Below are 16,656 nucleotides of genomic sequence, written 5' to 3' on the forward strand. Positions count from 1 at the left end.
CTCTTGCGCAATGTGTCAAAAGATTGCGCAATCTGATGCTGTACACGAATCCCATGCTGCGTGGATATTACCTGAACGTAGACGTCTATTGCCAGTCTGTCACTGCTTGTTTTACTAATGAAGGGCATAAAATAGGCATTATATGTTCCTTGTTACTATTTAATGCAATAAACGACAAATGTTTTAAAAATGAATTTCATTTATACTTATATATCATTCACATACAGTTATCAAAAAAAAATCTTTTCAAATTACTCGTTATGATTCTAACTAAGCCTTGCAACAACGAAGGTCATGTGTTCTGTATGTTCTATCAGGTGACCTTTGTACGCTCGGTTCGCCACACACGAACGCAGTGTACGCACGTAGCTTGCAAACAAGCGATTTTCTGATATGACGTGATAACCTGCAAAGTTTATGCCTATGGGAATGAGCGGCGATTGCGACATCATCGTGACATCAACAGCAATCCGAACTCGCGACAAGGCAAGTAAGGTAGGATTTGTCGCACATTTGCATAAAAAGGGGGAAGCTGTAGGTATATCCGCATAAAGAGGACAAGAAACTGTGCAGACAGCTCTGAAAAGTGCAGACAGTAGGCCTAGTGAGGTGAGAAATGTCACAGGGTTCCCTTTCACAGACAGAGGACAGTGGTTGTGCAGAGGTGCCGAAGATAACAATATTAACATGTTCTGTTGAAAATCTACCACAGCAATCTTGTGTAGAGAACAGGTCAGTGACTCTGGAGACACAGGGGGAGACGACAATACATAACCCAGAAAATATCCACTCCAGCAGTTCGATCTCTAAAATTGCTCATTCCGCACAACCGCTGGTCAACATCAACAGCAATGGAGCAGTAAATTCAAAAGAAGGGCCGTCACAAATTAGGTCTGCAACACTGACCACTCGCACTGGTGAGACAAATTTGACGGAAGAAAATGGCCAAGAGGGGTCATCGTCATCAGTAACTGGAGCCAAAGAAGTCTGTAAGTTTTTCGCCAGAACAGGGTGGTGCAAATTTGGTAAGAACTGTCGTTACGCTCATCCCAACCGCCGAAAATCCGATCACGAGGGACTAGGCAAGGATGACGAATCATCACGTCAGACAGCCGTGGCTGCGGCAGCCACGAGCTCCAGTATTGTGCCAACTTGCCGCTTCTTTGCCTCGATGGGGCGATGTCGATATGGCCTCCAATGCAGATTTGCCCACGTGAGCAAGAAAGCCAACTCTGAAGGAGACGATGCCGTCAGTGGCGTAGATCTGCAGCCCAAGGGGGCTGGAGGAGATGAGGAGGTCGAATCCCTGTCCTTATCAACATCCCAGCTGTCCGTCACTGGTGATGGACGACAAAGGGTGAAGACTAGGAGGTGTCAGTTCTATGACAGGGGCTACTGTCGCATGGGAAACCGTTGCAGATACCTACATGATGAGACCTCAGTCTCGGTCAACAAGACTCCTGAGGATGTGTCAAGAGGTACATGTATATCCTTTGTCTAGAGTTCTAGACAAGTTTAAGAGTAGGACCTTGTATAGTTCTTTTATTTCTTCAATTTTTTTTTTTTGTAATTTGTCTGTAGAACCATATTTGTTTTTCATTTTTAGTGGGGGGGAGGGGGAGGACTCGAGGAGGGATGGAACACATACTGAAACTTATCTTCCCTCATTTTTTATTGTATTATTAGATGAACTCATGTAGTGGGTCAAAGAACTCCTCTTTATGGGACTTTCCCCCAACATACATACATTGTATAATGTGCTTTAACTCAGGAGAAAGGGGCATGGACCCATAATATAATGATTTTGCTTGATGTATGTGTGTAGAGTGCGGTTTTCTCTGTGTTCTGATATGTTAAGCATTGAATTTAATTCGCTTTTTTCATATTTTAATTTAGTTTTCCTGTTTATGGATGAATGTGAATATGGCTAATCTGCTTGTCATTGATGCTGATGTGTTCCCACAGACTGGATACAGAGATGTACACGTAGAGTACAAAATGTTTTTTTAAACTGGAGCTAATCAAGCATTTTATGGCCTTTATGGTCCCATGTTCCATTTATTGTGCGTGTCAAAATGACGGATCGAAATGCATCTATCACAGGGGGACAGGCATTTTTTGGGTGGTACATCTGGCCTCAACTACACTTTTGTATTGTTATTATTTCATTTGTTATTTTATATACATGTATTTGATTTATAAGGCCATGCACTGCATTTCTTTGTTCTATCTTCCTCTTATCAGACGATGATGAGACTAGTCAGGGAGAATGGCAAGAAGTTCGGAAACATGTCAATCCGATGACAGTGACCTCTCGACCCCTTGCGGAACTCAAAGATGGAGATGCTCAGCAGATGAGGGCGGTAGAGATCAGTCAGCTAAAGAAAAGGTTTCCAGGTGACAAGCTTGAAGTGTCGGGTGATGAGAATAACCCAACATACCGCTTCACTGTGAGTCCTACAGATCCAGATTGGGTGAGTGCAACAAAAAGTTGACCAATTGTACAGTCCTGGGCATTTCTATGCACAGTAAAAGGGTACATTTCAGGAATGTCGCTTCATTTTCTGTTTCCAATGTGCATTATCCCACAGTATTTTAGTCAATACTATCTATTAGAACACTTAAGTGAGGAGATAACTATAAATAGCATTTATACTGTTAGTTTTCAACATGAATTGCCATGTGATACCAATTGTAACTTACAGTTAAACTCGCCTAAGTTGACGTCGTATATATCGAATAATCGCACAAGTCAATGATTTTAAAAAAAGTCCCGATTTTTCCCCATTGACTTACGTATATTGATTCACTCACAAGTCGAATTTTTTAAGTCGAATACTCGCTTAAGTCGATGAAATTCCAAGAACACTTTCACGGAAAAACCATTGAATTCACTGTGCCTAAGTCGAATAAGATTTTATTGTGTATTAAATCACTGTCAAAATCACGAGACGCCAGTTTTTTGTTTACATACAGTAAAGACCAAAAGAAACTTTGCGTAAATAAACATTAACGTTTCATTAACGCAAGCGGTTTCACCTGAATCGTTAGTAAAGCAAACTAACGATCGGGAAAATTAACGTTTGTAGTAACGATGAGTAATGATCCCTAGCGCAAATTAACGATGTTTCGTTAACATTAACGATAGGTGACGCAAGAACTCACGCGAGATTTTGGTTTTGTAACGAGACCTGGTGAAAGGACGACGTAGCCCCTGCCGAGCGTAGTGATCTATGCCTTATATTTAGCGGAGTCTTTTCGCGTGAATGGTTAATTTGCGACCGGGGTCACCAAAAACGCACGGCGGGCCACCAAAAAAGCCGGATGTTTGCCTTCAGTTTTGGAAATGAACAGCGGTAACAATCGGCTCCATAAGATGCTAGAATAAATGTCAGATGTTTGCTCTTTTAAGTTTGGGAATGAATAACGGTAATATTCGATTCCGTATGATACTAAAATAAATGTCAGATATTTGATTTTGCGTTCGGAAATGAATAAGGATACAATACGGCTCCGGAAGATGCTGAAATAAATGTCGAATGTTTGCTTTGACGTTCGGATATGAATAATAATGATATTCAACTCCATACGATGATAAAATAAATGCCGGATGTTTACTTTTACGTTCGAAAGTAAATAACAATAACATTCAGCTCCAGAAGACGCTAAAGTAAATGTCGAATTATCCCTTTGACGTTCGGAAATGAATAACAATAATACTCAACTTCGTACGACGATGAGATAAATGTCGGGTGTTTGCTTTTACTTTCGAAAGTAAATGGCAATAACATTCGGCTCCAGAAGATGCTAAAATAAATGTCAGATGATTGTTTTTACGTTCGGAAGTAAATAGCAGTAATATTCTTCTCCATACGATGCTAAATAACTGTCGGATGTTTGCTTTTAAATTTCGAAATGAATAACAGTAACATTAAGCTGTGTTTGATGGTAAAGTTAATGTTTGATATTTGCTTTGACGTTCGGAAATGAATAACAATAGTATTCAACTCCGTCCGATGATAAAATAAATGTCTTATGTTTGCTTTTATGTTCGAAAGTAAATAGCAATAACATTCAGCTCCGGAAGATGCTAAGATAAATGTTGAATGTTTGCTTTGGCGTTTGGAAATGAATAACAATAGTATTCAACTCAGTACGATGATGAAATAACCGCTCCAGCTCTCGGCTCCAGTTTCGACTTACGTACAAGTCGAAACTCGCCTAAGTCGATGTGTTTTGCTCAGTCCCGAGAAGATCGACTTATGCGAGTTTAACTGTATTTCTTCTTCATTCTTTTCACAGCCTTTTGACCTCAAGAACTTTGACCTGATGATCACTTTCCCTATGGACTACCCATTGAAGCCTTTCCAGCTTGAAATGCCAGAAGATCAGGTTCTACCAAATGTCATTCTTACGTGAGTATATACAAAGAAAAAGCTATACGCAAAAAGAAAGTATACCTACGTTGTTAAAAACAGCTGATTTTTACCCCATTATGGACGAGTCCCAAGTATACTCGGGCAGGGGTCTATGGGAAATGCATGTTGTAGCAAAATCAATCTGTCCTCAATGGGTTAAAATCATTTTCATGGCAAGTGGATATGAATAAATATTGTAAATGATTCACATTTATTCCTGCTCTTCTAGACTGAGATCCAAGGGCATGTACCGGTATTTTTTTTTTTTTCAAATTATGAAATATAATACAGTAAATTGAAATGTCTGAGTGATGAATAATAAGGACAGTCTCATACCTTTTTCAAATGATACAGGGCTTGTCCATATATATTGTGATACCAGTCCAATTGAGGTAAAGTGAGTTCAAGGTTCATCGCAGTGTTAATGATTAAACTGCTCTGTTGTGTTGATGATTAAACTGTATTATTGTTTGCAGGGATTATCAGATTTTTGAAGGCCAGCTACTAATGTTATCAAATTGAAACAGGCCAATTCTCTATCCCTTATTCAGGACAATCTACAAATTTAAAATCTTATCAAAACTCCATGTGTCAATTTTGAATAGAACATTTGATCACTGTCTTCAACAAATCAGTGTGGTATTTGTTAGCCATGCCACCCCCAAACTCATGTAACTATGATTACAGACCACAAGACCACATGGTGGCTAAACATTTTATCACAAGCAGAGCTGTGTAACTATCAAACAGTATCTGTCAGTATCGAGTACCAAAGTGTTATGTCATAGTCATTCATTGCCATGGAAACTTGTTTTAAACAACCTCACCTAGCCGGAATATCCAAGAACACTAACCATGCCCATGCCTGGTTCCAATCCAAGCTTTATGTTTAACAACAACAACAAAGCCATTACATCATCACTTCAGTACTCTATTTCATGGGTCACTTAACTTAAATGCCCTCGATTTGAAGATTACACACATACCACAGACTGTTGAAGCTTGCCCTCTTTACATCCACGCATCCTACTCTTCAAGATACCTGCATGCAATTCTCACACATAACACTTTTACTGTTGTTTTTTTTAGATTTTATGATCTGAACATCTAAGTTGTATGACAGTTCCACACACCTTCATTGGTGACAATCACTTTTTTTTTTAAAGCATTGTTTCTTTCAGGCACTATGCTGTTTGTGTCTTCTAAAATGGCATGTCAATATTTTTTTTTTGTGCATATTTTCAGGAATAAATTTTTGTTTTTTTGTTTTTGCATTTTTGTGGCTCGCTGGAGGTCCCTCTATGTTATTGTGCAAACAGAGTGGATAGCAGTTTGGAACAAACAGGCAGATGCACACACATACACACATATATACACACATAGACAAAGGAAGACACTTACATACACAAGCACTCACATTAGCCACACCTAACTAAATACACAATATGTAAGCAACAGAGCTCTGAAGAAAAATCAAGGAAACAATCTCTGCTGTACAACTTTTTTTAAACATTTCTTCTTTTTTTTCCTGATTTGCTTCTGATTCTTTCAGGCACATGTCAGTTGCAATAGCAGAGTGGCTCACGGCTCGGCATGCCACCAACCAAATCTCGAACCGAGCGGAGCTTATGGTGCGACCTTTCCTCCGATGGTTTGACAGGAGCTTGGAGAAGCTGTTCACAGAGGGCGCCAGAAAGGTATTTAAAAATCCCATGGTGGTGATTATCATGTTCAATTTGTCTCCTTGTTAATCACTGTGCTATACATACAAAATGTAGCCTGGAACACTAGTATTCCCTGAATAATTCTGTTTGTAATAGCGTAAGTGTGTCCTTTCGTACTACGTCACAATTGTGTCTGGCGATGTAAATTAATGTCAATATTTTTCAATATCATAATGATTATTGTGCATTACATGCTCAGTTAAGTGTTTTTCCTGTTCTGAGAATGCATGGTATTGATTTTTGATTTACTGAAAAAGATGTCTATTTCTTGATAAAACAAAGAAAGATAAAAGGGAGGAAGTGTTCAGGATGGCAACCATGCTGTTTGTAGACTTTGTATTATAGACAGAAGGAGCTTAAAAATTCGAGTGTAGAATTAGGGAGGACTAGAAAAAAAAGAGGATTATATTAGATTTAGCATTGATTATATGAAAAGTTCATCATTACAGCTTGGTATCACTTTGAATATCAGGCCATGTCTAGCATAGTCGGGGAAATGCTTTGTAGACTGATTTGGCTGTGTACCATTCCACCATAAACATGACCCCAAATAATCTACAATATTAACTTTGATTTGCTTGTCTCACCCATTGTTTTTGACATAGTTCAAAAAGGAAGTGTATGCCAAGGCAGCTGGGTTTGAATTCATCTCATATGCCAAGCCAGATGCTACCAGTGAGGTGGCAGTTTCAGAGGAGAGTGAGGCACCCGCATATCGAGGGAAGGAGTTCATCTACGGTGAAAGGGTGGAAAGCAGGAATGAGGATGAGGAGGAAGAAGGTGAAGGAGATGATGAGGACGAAGATGATGATGATGATGATGTTGATGAGGAGGAGGAGGAGGAGGAGAAAGAAAGCAAGCCTTCAGCAACCAAAATGTCCATCTATGAGTCTCCCACTGATAATAGGCGTGGCACAGAAATCCGCCTGCAGCAGCTGAAACTGAGTGAGTCCACAGCGACCCTTACATGCCAGAAGATCAAGCTGTGCATCCAGTGCAGTCGCTGCAAAGAGAACATCAATCTAGACGTCACCCACAGCAGGGCTCTAGTTGTGCACTGTCCCAAAATGCCAACGAGAGCAGACAGTGGCCTACAGACCCTGTATCGTCCACCAGTTCTCTCCCGTCCTGGTTTCCTTGACCTGAACGAGTGTGTGCCCGTAGATCTCATCCTGTTCGAGAGCAATTTCACTGTGTCTTGCATGATGTGCTCGGACGAAACACATGTCAAGGTATGTTGCTGTTACAGCATCTCCTGCTGTGTTTTTATGAATGTAATGTATCTTCAAGCTACTTTTCTGAAATGTGAAAGTATTAGCCCAGGTACTGTTGTATACATTAAAGATTAATGTACTCGGGCTGCATGTTGCATGCAGAACCCTCCTATGGCTTACATTGATACCATAGATTTGATGGATGGAAAAAAAAAAAGAGAAACATAAGTAATTTTGTTTGTGTGTGACTTGTGAACTTGAAGTGTCATTGAATAGATCGGTCATGGACATGAAGCACATATTTTTAAAGATGTTAGGACATTAATAGTCTACTTATCTTAAAACATGATGAAATTCACTTTCTTATGCATGACTTTTTTTTTTTTTTTTTGGAGGGGGGGGGGGGGGGGGGTTTGTCATGCCATTTCATCAAAACTAAACCCTTCGCTTGCCTTCCCTAGCACATCATCAAAAGCTAAACAACCACTTCAATGGGAATAAGAGACAGAGATTAATGGAGCCTAATAACTTTGGAAGACATTGTCTTTCATATTGTGTGCTGTATTTATTATTGCCTGAAGCATGAAACTCCAATATGGCATAATTGATGATTAATACCCGACTATCCTATGCATGAAGTATTCTGTTGGCTTCCTCGTCATTTACTGAATGTGAGTGCTAAACTGAGTAACAAATAAGCCTTTTTTTTTAAATCAAATGTGTTCATTTTATTGTGCTCAGGGCTTCCAATATGGACAAGCCAGACAAGTGTGGTGCCTGAAGTGTCATGAGAAAATGAGCATTTCTGTAGGATCGACCAAGTTCCAGAGACTAGTTGCCTCAACTCCTGAAGGTACATCAAGCAAATTGGACAGCTTTTTTTTTTTTTTAACAACTACAAGCAGAAAGATGAATGCAAAGAACCTTTTGCTTCATTAAAAAAAGATATATATATATATATTTTTTTTTTCCCCTTCTTAAAAGAATGAGAAGGAAAAAGTCAGTGGAAAGTAAACATGTACAATGTTTTTTGTATGATGATTTGGTGAACACAAAAAATTAAAGTTGATGTTTTTCTCTGTATTTGTCTGAACTCTCTCTATGTGTAACATGTGAACTGGTACAAATGCAATGTAATGTAAACTGGCACTGGCTATCAATGATGCCATTAAGTTAATTTTGTGCAACCAGTGACATTATCATGTAAGATTATGTTGCTGAAACTGATAAGAGCAGTGTATTCTTCACCTCATCAGAAGGGACTGCAAAAAAAAAAGGAAAAAAAAAAAAAGGAAATATGCTCGTTCAATGAGCTTAGAAAGCGTCTTAGCGTTCTGCCTACTTTCTTCTGATATGTTTCGTCTTCTAATGGTGAGGAAATGTTCGTCAAAGCCATCTAATGAATGCTGTGTCATGTGCGTGTAAAGCACTAATTGTAAACTTTTCATGCTTCAGTCAAGTTCAACTGCTGCAAGCCTGGAATCACTATCTCAAGGCCTCCTCTAATCAGCAGCGTTTCCACTTGTCTTTCCTTCATCCAGGGCCGAAACAGGTCGTCTCATTGAAGAAGCAGAGACGTGTGAATGATCCGGCCATCAAAGAAGGCAGTCCCCTCCCAGCAAACGGAGCCTGCAAACACTACAAGAAGAGCTTCAGATGGCTTCGGTATGCCCGTCTCCTTTCTACCTACTTACATTGTAATAATGATACATGCGATGGATAATGGACAGCATGACTTTTGCTATTGTTTTGTATGAGTCTCAGTTTCACATTCTCATCCTCCCAGAGTGTGCGTAACTTTCATTTTGTTGGTTTCCTTGTGAGAGACCATGCAGGGAAGCTTGCTACATGTACAAGCAAAAAATATCTTCATTGTTTCTGAGCAGCTCCTGTTTTGAGTGTTATTATTATCATTATTATTTTGACATCTATCGTCATATATATGCATTTAAGTGTACCCAGCAGATACAGAGCATGAACATATGTCAGTAAAGCAGCTACAGTAAATTTTGGTACCAAATCAGCATTTAGTATTGTGAAATGTCATTATTAATCAAAGCTGCTCTCTAAAAATATCACTGTTTTGATATTATGATTATCATGATTGCATAAAGGAAGTGATAGAAGAAAGCTGCAGACTCTAAATGTTTTGATTTGATATGCCCCATTATGGCGCATTGTCTAAGATGTTTCTTTTGATTGTGACTTAATTGAAAATAAAAACTGAAATGAAATATAAATAATATCAGCTTCTGTAAATGTTATTTTGAAGCCTGACAAATGTGTGTTGTTCGTGCAGTAGATCGGTGTACTAATATATGTGACCGTGCACCTCAAAACGAACATAAAGTCACACACACTGATTTTGCGTGAGGACTGAAAATAAGTGAAATGGGTCAACCTAGCCGAATTTGACTTTTTCATATTTTCTGAAAGAGCGGGTCTTCTTTCACATTATGCTAAAATTTGGTATCATAAAACGGGCAGGAAAGTGTGTTTTTTTAGCAGTATATCTCGAACATTTTTGGTAGAATAGTGTGATTAGGTGTGTCTTTAGAATCCTTTTTTCATTTCTGAAAAACCTTGTCCACACTCTTCACTTTCAACTCTAATAACTTTTGAAATGATAGTGCTACTGCTTTGAAAGTTAGCATTAATTATGGACAGAATGTGTTAATGAGACATCTTTAATTTCAGTTTAATCTGATAATCCCTTCATTGTTGTCACTCTGGTGGTTTACTTCCTGTTTTTTGTCCCATTCGTCCCACAGCCAGCATAGTTTGGTAAAGATTAAGCGCTTGAATAGACACTGTACTTCAGAGCCTCTTTTCTCAGTTCACCCTTTTCCTGAGTTTGTGCTTTCTTTCCAATATTTAGATAGGTTAAGAGAGTCTTATTTGATTTGAGTTATACATCATTTTGAAGCTTAAAGTCTGCTCTTTCAGAATATGGCCTTAACTAAAAATTATTGTCTGGCAACTTTTTGTTTGTTTTGAGGTGCAGGGTCACATATAGACGTTAATTTGCTTGAACTCAGATTGAGAGTGAAAATTCAAAAACTGTCCTTTGGGATCCATTCTCAGGCTTTTCTTCAGAACTAAACTGTGAGGAAGAGTCGTGTGGCATCAGATACATCCTCTCATGTACTACTAATTCTGGGGACTGTTAATCTCCTGCATTAGCTTACAGTATTTTTCTTCTCTTGTTTCTTAATCTTGACCTGAGCTTTCTCATAATTTAGCATGTTAAATTTACACTGCCATGGTACCATTTTTGTTTTCTTTTTTATTCTCCTGATCAGATTTCCATGCTGTGGCAAATGCTATCCTTGTGACGAGTGCCATGATTTAGCTGAGCTCGACCATGAGATGAAGTTTGCCACCAGAATGATCTGTGGATTCTGTGCCAAAGAACAGGTATGCAATTACTGTAGTCTCTCTCAGAACCTGTAGCAAAGCAAATCATTTTGGACAGCTTAATATGGATGGGACGATGATGTGATGTAGAAATTCTTTGTGCCAACAGCCTGGTAGCAAAGACTGAAATCCCTTTGACTAGCAATCCTTCAAATATTGACAGTTTTTAGGCAAGGTTGGTCCACAGTGGACAAGAATTGATGAGATGTAGACACACATTGAACAATTGATCATTTTACATGTCAAGTGTGTCTTCTTCTTCTTCTTCTTCTTCTTTTTCAATGTACATGTACAGTATGTGTGTGTGAAGTTATTACCTTTGAATACCAGCAACCTCTCCATTCCACCATGTTACTTTGCTTCATTATAAAAAAATAGCAGAGCCCTTTGCTAAAACAGTGTCACTCTGGAGATACTATTTTTTTTTTTTTCAGAAGACCATATATCATTGCTAGTAGTAGTAGTAGTAGTAGTAGTAGTAGTAGTAGTAGGGCTAGTAGTAGCAGCAAAAGTTAGTGGTTATTGTTATGATGATGATGATTATTATTATTATTGCCATTATTGTTATGATCTCTCAAAAGATATATTCTGCGGACAAGCCCTGCATTGCATGTGGCTCCAACACAACAAAGTCCAGGACCACTCACTGGGAAGGAGGAACGGGTTGTAGGAACAAGTCAAAAATGAGCCGGTAGGTGTGACAATTTGACTTGATTTGTTTCCATTTTGATTTTTTTTCTCTCTCTGTGTAGCATTCCTTAAAATTTAATACACATATCAAGGTACTGTTTACCATTGGGAGCAGTGATTTTAAAATAAATAAATATAGAGTTTTCACATTTAATGTAAAATTAATTATGTTTAGTTCAGTTGTACCACAAAACATCCTCCTACATAAAAATTTTGCAATAAAGCCTGAAATATTAGGATATACATGCCCAACTGTACATTGTATCAGTATTTTTCTCAATAAACTGTAACTGTAGATGGTTTATACAGTGCACTCCCGTTATAACGAAATGCTCGGGACCGGCAGTTTTCTTTCGTTATAACGAAATTTCGTTATAACCGAAAAATACAACATATAACGAAAACAAGGAAACCACGTTTACATGTCATATCATGTTTGCTGAATACTCATCATACACTGGAAAGCTATGTGAAATGTGATGGGATAACTGTATTACAATAATAAACGCAAGGTCCCCTCAGAAACTGTGCGTGACACAAGGAGCGGACACACAGTGGTGTGAAGCGTTCACACATGCAGAGACGCTATAAATGCTTGTTCCGCTACGTATTTTCAAAAGCAATTCACATTTCGTTATAACGGAGCACATTTCTTTTGTTTTTCTTTGTCTGTGGCGCTCGGAAAAGACTTCATTATAACGGAAATTTCGCTATAACCGCGTTCGTCATAAGCGAACTTTGTACCATAGACTTTGATGGTGATAATTTTGGGACCAGAAGATTTACTTCGTTATAACGAAATTTCGTTTTAACCGTGTTCGTTGTAACGGGAGTGCACTGTACTAGAAACATATTATAACTATTGTTCACATTTTGTATATTCAACAAAACATGTACTAACATTGATTATACTGTACTGATTATCATAATTATTTACATGGTTGTTTGTAACATCAAAGCTGGGTTATTGTTTCATCTGCAAATATAATGCTTTTTAATCTGTTTTGCTTAGGACAATTTGATTTTTTTTTACAACAAGCATTTCCCATAGACACCTGCCCAAACTAAGGACTTGTCTTTAATGGGTTAAGTGACATAATTATCTTAGCAAGTAGGACTGACACTCCCCCCCCCCCCCCTCCTTTTTGAGGAATGTGTTTGTTCAGTTCATTTCAATTCATTGGTTTTAATGATGAATTCAATCTTGTTTTGTTTTCTTTGATTTGCTTTATTAATGTTACAGGCTTGACAAGCAGAAGTTTGCCAATTTGAATAAGACCACCTCCAGGAAAGCACAGAAGATGGAGGACATCAAGAAAGGAAAGAAAAAATAAATGCTAAACTGATAATAAGTGATCCAAATCCTACTTCACTGGAGGTTTCAACATACAAAGCATCTCAAGCAATGCTGGGTTTATTGAACAGAGCACATCTCCTGTGCTAGACCACTGCAGGACCGTGAAGGCCTTGAGAGGGAATTTTTCAAAAATGCTGCAAAACTTTTGTAAGTTCTCTGTGCTTTTTGAAAGGAACTCCTTCCTGTAGACTATTGTACAGTGGACTCCCAGTATAACAAAGTACTCGGGGGCTGGCACTTTTCTTTTGTTTTATTGAAATTTCATTGTAATAGAGCAGTAAAGTATACAAAGATATATACACTGTAGCTGGTCATTTTTGGACCTGAATTTTTGATTTGTTATATTGAGAACTTCATTATAACAGTGCTCGTAAACACTGTTAGCATGTGATACTTTGGTTCAAAGGAAAAGAAAATTACGTTGCAATGTGTCACAAGTGCTACACAGTAGGATCGCCATGGCAACGTAGTGTCTGTGGGAGAATTAAAAAAAACAGAAGAAATCTACTCTGTATAACTCATAGAGCTGTGTCATAAGTATATAGATTTATATTTGTACCAAAAAAGAAAACAACAAAATAAAACTTAGGTATGTCATTGCCAAATTAGAATTGATAGTGAAGCAATTCCTTAGAACTTCCTGTGTAAACACAGTGTATGGCAATTTGAAGTCCACATGTAGGTTGTTTTTTTAGAATACTGTAAAACATGATATATTCGCGGCACAAAATTTTTGCGAATTGGAGCCGACAGCCTTTTCGTGGCATGAAATTTTTGCGAATTGCCACTGGCGTTCAATCCATATAGTGTAGACAAGAAATTTCGCGTGCATTTTAATTTCGCGAATCTTTGCGCTCGCGAAATTCGCGAAATTAAAATGCACGCGAACATTCCTCGTTTCACAGTAGGTTTGTTATATCTTTTTTTGATAGTGAGATCATGTCACGTCAATGAAATTTATGCGTATGAAGAAACAGTATGTAATTTCATTCATGAATTTCTTTAAATACAATGTATTGAAAGATATGAAAACCCCTGTTATCCTTTTCTCAATAAGTAGTGCATTCATTGCAATGCAATATTCCGTATAAATTACATTACATTGTACTTGAGATTCTGTGCAACAAAGATTTTTATATGTGAGATTCCTGTAAAGCAGTACCTGCATAGTATTTTAAAGGGTAATGTGTCGATCATTGTTGCCTTAATGTGATTTTCAAAATCATAATGGAAACTGAAAATCTGAAGAGCAGGATTGTTAATGAAACTTTTGTAATTGGGTAAGCCTGAATGACGTGTTAACCTAACATTACATTTCATCAGCCAAAAACCAAACCTGTGACAGTTTTTTTTTGCTTGCACTTAACTCATTTATAAGCATTGCCATGTATTTTGAACAGTGATGAATGTATTAAAGTACATGTACTTACCACAATTTTCAATGCCATTTTCAATGCAATTCATGTCAGTGATCTATTAAAAGTTTTTAGTGAAGATGCATTTGGATTACCTGTGTTTATGCATCAATAATGACTATGATGCAATATAGTCAATCATAAGTAATTTGTCAATCTCCAGAAATAACAGGCTTTATATACTGCTTATTTTGTATGAACTTTTTTGGTCATTAAAACTGGGTTGAGTGAAAGATGCCAGTAAATGACTGTATTACAATGGTTGTGGTAATGTATGTGTTTGTGCATATAGTTATGCTATGCATGATATAATCTTATATATGGTTCATCTTCTAGCATGATTTAATTATGCATAATACTTTACAGCATTGCAGTGTTTTAATGCAAGATGCGTGCGCATGAGTGAGATGATGATGCTACGTGAGATGAGATGATGATGCTACATCTGTCCAGTCGACATATCTCCGTCTGTACATATGTATATTCATATATATATATATATATATACATACATACATACATTGACTTTCCATGATATATTAAAAAAATGAACCTACAACACATTCCATCGTGTGTATATATATATATATATATATATATATATATATATATATATATATATACATACATACATGAATACATACATACATACATTGACTTTCCACGATACGCTGTATATTAAAAGAAATGAACCTACAACACGTTCCATCGTGTTCACAAGCAAACTAGATTCCATGTTATAAGAGTAATGATAAAATACAGCCTGGATTGAATATACAATGTATTGCAAAGAATTGTGGGCATATACCGGTAATAATGCAGACATAGAAAAAGAGCGGACATACTAGTAACTGAAGGAGAGAGTAGACACAATCTGATATACCGTGCAATAACAGGCACATCGAGAAGGAATTGTGTTTGACAGATTATTTCTTCTCTAATAAAAAAAGGATATTGTATATGTTTAAAGATTTATCATTATTATTACTGTATATACTCTTTAGTCGCTTCATAAGGAGTACAAACTCGAATACAGTAAGATATTTCGTGAAAAACATACAGATACACAATGCAAACACGACGTACATGTATTCATTTAAAAAAAAATAAAAATACCTTGCGCATGTTCATGGGGATCCAACAAAACATCCGCGTTATTTTTGTTACTAACGATATTCTAAAAGAAACAAGAATTGAATTTCTCCTAAGATAGAGCCATGTAATTTGTAAGAAACGGTGTCATAATGTTCAACTGTTTGTTTTTGTTTTGTTTTTTTAAGAATGTTTTTTGCCAGCGTATAATGTAAAATAGGGGTCCGGTAGCACTTTGGAAATTCTAGTAACGGTTGCAGGATGAATTTGCTTAAAACATCCATTTTACACAGCTTAATTATGCGCGTATTTCCATTTACAAAGCCTCTATTATATTCATTTGGTAGGCCTACATCAATATTTGCATCAACTCAAAGTCAATAAGTAATCAATACATTATGATCAAGGTAGAGGAAAGTGGTAACAAGATAGTTTCAGCCAACTTTAACCAATTTCAATCAATGATTTGAAAATGTTTTGTTGAAGTTTATTTGGCTTGCACTTATAACCTTGATTCGAAATGAATTAATAAGAGACAAAACAGAAGTAGATTGTGTACTGTATTTAGAGTAGAGGTCGTATTAGAGGCCTATACACCAAAGATATACAAATAAACAAGTAAATAGATAAATGAATAATCAAATAAATAAATAATTGAGTAAAAAAAATTATAAGGGAATATAAACTACAGAGACAAATGGAGTTTTATTTTATTACGGACCACGAGAAATTGAAATTGTACGATTTTTGTGGCCCAAGCCAGAAGTTATTGTAGAATTCTGTCTTCTAAACAATAATGCGAGATTTCAGGAAGATGTCACATGACATGATAAATACATGCACTGTCATTGTCTAGCTCCGTATTAGTGTTATAGACATCCCGATGTGACAACGGAAAATATTGACAACTATATTAACTCTTTATGTGCCACGTTCGCACGTCCGACTCAGTCGACGGCGTGCCAACTTCGCATATTTTGCGCAAACCCACAAACCCGCCCAAACCGATCGATAAATCGCCAAATGCCGCAGTACAATGAAAGCTTTCCTCACACTTCTGTTCGTCTCACCATAAAACTTGCATGTTATATGGTGACTGACTATCAAGCGGTGTTCCCTGACAGATTTGCGTGTAAATTCTGAGTTTCTGTCACTGTTTTGTGTGCAAAAAAGTCATGCCTTTACAGTAATGTAGCTACTGGTCTTTTCAAAGAAAAACAATCGTCAATTTGTCATACAATTTACATCAAAGCATGTATAGCTTGACATTTTCTCGACAACTTTACTCACTGCATGTCCAGCTTAACAGAAATCTGTAGAACTTACATA

The 16,656-nt window shown here is 37.3% G+C and overlaps 1 pseudogene; it reads left to right on the top strand.

Annotated features, from left to right (window-relative positions):
- The first annotated feature begins 616 nt into the window (after positions 1 to 616).
- On the top strand, positions 617 to 13,292 carry LOC139711107 (uncharacterized; annotated as a pseudogene).
- The last annotated feature ends 3,364 nt before the right edge of the window (positions 13,293 to 16,656 follow it).

Source organism: Diadema antillarum, unplaced genomic scaffold (genome assembly GCF_040938485.1).
Source record: "Diadema antillarum isolate AM-2024a unplaced genomic scaffold, OU_Dant_1.0 seq00001611_RagTag, whole genome shotgun sequence".
Classification (NCBI taxonomy): Eukaryota; Metazoa; Echinodermata; class Echinoidea; order Diadematoida; family Diadematidae; genus Diadema; species Diadema antillarum.